This window comes from Cervus elaphus, chromosome X (genome assembly GCF_910594005.1).
Source record: "Cervus elaphus chromosome X, mCerEla1.1, whole genome shotgun sequence".
NCBI lineage: Eukaryota > Metazoa > Chordata > Mammalia > Artiodactyla > Cervidae > Cervus > Cervus elaphus.
Window position 1 is genome coordinate 160,845,044 of NC_057848.1, and position 3,017 is coordinate 160,848,060.

The window sequence follows — 3,017 nt, forward strand, 5'->3', positions numbered from 1 at the left end:
ACTATTTTCAATACTCTTTTTAAAATACGGCAGGCACCAGAACTCTGATAGCCCAGTAAAAAGACACAGAGCTCAATAAAATGTGGGCAAAAGACTTGAACAGATGTTTCAGTAAGGGTGATATATGAGGGGTCAATAAACACATGAAAAAGTTTTCAGCATTATCAGTCAACAACAAAATGCTAATTAAATACCATTTTTAAATGTGTGAGGTGTTCTTTGGAACCTCTGAGATGGTCTCAGGAAATACCGCTTCTGCTGCTGCCGCTAAGTCGCTTCAGTCATGTCCGACTCTGTGCAGCCCCATAGACGGCAGCCCACCAGGTGCCCCCATCCCTGGGATTCTCCAGGCAAGAACACTGGAGTGGGTTGCCATTTCCTTCTCCAATGCAGGAAAGTGAAAGGTGAAAGTGAAGTCACTCAGTCGTGTCCGACTATTAGCGACCCCATAGACTGCAGCCTACCCGGCTCCTCTGTCCATGGGATTTTCCAGGCAAGAGTACTGGAGTGGGTTTCCATTGCCTTCTCTGAGGAAATACTGCTACTCACTTAAAATTAAAGACACTGACCATACGTAGCATGTGTTGGCAAGGAGGTGCAAGAACTGAATTCTCTTGTGCATTACAGATGGAAATGTGAAATGGTACAAACACTTGGGATCAGTTTCCTTTTCTTCTTTTTTCTTTCTTTTAAAAAAATATATATGTGACTGTGCTGGGTTTCAGTTGCTGCATGCAGGATCTTTAGTTGCAGCATGTGGGATCTCGTTCCCTGACCAGGGATTGAACCTAGGCCCCCTGCATTGGCAGCACAAAGTCCTAGCCACTGGACCACTAGGGAAACCCCTCCTTTACTTAAGCAGTTAAACACACTCCTTTTGTCCCAGCAATTCTGCTTCTAGGTATTTACCCATAAGGAGTGAAAATGTACCTTCAACAGAGTGGAGTTGAACCAACTCAGCTAGGTCCCAGCCTTGACTCCTGGGGGGGGGGTGGGTTTCATTGAGTTCTGTCATCTTTCTGTGCTCCACCTTCTCATTTTACAAGGATTGGTGAGATTAGGTGGTTTCTCAGTTTACTTAAAAGCTCTATTTATAAGAGTCTGTGAAATAGTCCCTTGTGATACGGCTTACTTTCAAAGCCTCAGAAGCTCTGCACCCCTGGCACCAGCATGTGTAAGGACTCAGATGGCAGGAAGTCCAAAAGGTTTGGTAGCTCTCCAGAAATTGTCCTGTTTTCAGAGGAAAACTCTTCCCTATCTCCCCATCAGGGCTCAAAGCGAAGAAACAGGTGTGTTAGCATATCTGGAAGTTGCTCTGATCTTGTGTCTGAATACATTAAGAAATCCATTCACCCACAAGTATTTATTAAATACCTCCTGCATATAAGGCATTGTGTTAGGAACTGGCTTTGAGGGAATACACAGCCATGAATAAAACACAATTTTATGTCCTCACAGAAATGCTTATGTGATTAGAATATAGACAAAAATATGACTGTGACAGACATGGCACAGACAAGACATACAAAAAACACCATGAGTCAGAAGGAATTGAGCGATTTGTTCCGACCAGGGAAAGCATAATCAAGGAATTTCTTATGGAGAACAGGGCATAGGAGCTGGGTTTTAACATGTAGAACAGATTGAGAAGGAGCAGATAGAGGAAAATCCATGTAATATGCCATTCCGTGGTCTATTCTGGGATGGTGGTGAACTGGACACTGCTGGATGGAACATAGCTAAAGCATGGTAGAGGGAAAAGAGATTCAGGTCAAGTAAAAAAAGCCTCAATGTGCAAGAGTAAGATGTTTGGGTTTTATTTTGGAAACATTTAGGCCCCTCTTCTTGATGATGTTGTTGTTTATTTTTTTAAACAATTTTATTTATTGTCATGGGCTCTTTGTTGTGGTGTGAGGGCTTCCCTAGTTGTGCAGTGCACAGGCTTAGTAGTTGTGGTACATGGGCTCAGTTACCCTGTGGCATGTGGAATCTTTCTTCCCCGCCCAGGGATTGAACCCATGTCTCATGCATTTGAAGGCAGATTCTTAACCACTGGACCACCAGAGAAGTCCCTAGGACCTGCTTTCTATTGACAATGTTCCAAAGTGGGATCAGCAAACTATAGCCCATGGGTCACATCTGGCCTGTGGCCTATCTTTGTACAGCCTGTAGGCTAAGAGTGATTTCTTACATTTTTCAGTAGTTGAAAAAAATCAAAGTAAGAATAATATTTCATGACAAGTGAAAATTATTTGAAATTCACATTTCAGTGTCCATAAATACAATTTTATTGGAACACATTTCAGGGTCTATAAATGCAGTGACCATAAATACAGCTACACTAATTTATTTATATATGGTTGTCTCATGCTACAACAACAGAGCTGAATAGTTGTGACAGAGGCAGTGTGGCCCACAAAACCTGAAATATTTACAATCTGGCTCTTCACCAAAAGAAGTTTGCCAGCCCCTGGCTTAGATAATCAAAATCTTTAACTTGTTGAAGAACTTCATTTGTTTTTATTGATCACTGTAAATGAAAAAAAAAAAGCACAACTTTTTAGCTATCTGGCCCCTCTTATTTTCTACTCATTCACATTTCATGAAAACCCAGTATGCTGTATTAAAAATTCTTTATAGCCAAAATATGATGTTCTGTGGCAAGGTTTCCCTAAGATGCAAGTTTCAAAAGGAAAGCCCTAAAAGTATTCCACACTGCAGACAAATACTGGAGTAACAATAATACGTGACATTATAGTCTGACTAGCAGTCATAAAACATGTAGGCAGCATGACAGTGAACATATATGAGCACTCCAGTGAGTTTATCCAAGGACAGAGCTGGTGAAGTGTGGTGTGGAGTGCTTTCCTCCTGGTGTTTGAGCACAGACTCTCTCTTTCCCAGTCAATGCCTGCAAAACTTAGTGGCAACCAAGTGCACGGCTTTCCTGGTGGCTGAGATGGTAAAGAATCCACCTGCAATGCGGGAGATCTGGGGTTCAATCCCTGAGTTGGGAG

The 3,017-nt window shown here is 42.1% G+C and overlaps 1 non-coding gene across 1 annotated transcript; it reads right to left on the reverse strand.

Moving 5' to 3' along the window:
• Window positions 1-767: 767 nt before the first annotated feature.
• TRNAG-GCC lies at window positions 768-840 on the reverse strand. The gene has a single exon. It is a non-coding gene; the product is annotated as a tRNA-Gly (tRNA).
• Between the last annotated feature and the right edge of the window lie 2,177 nt (window positions 841-3,017).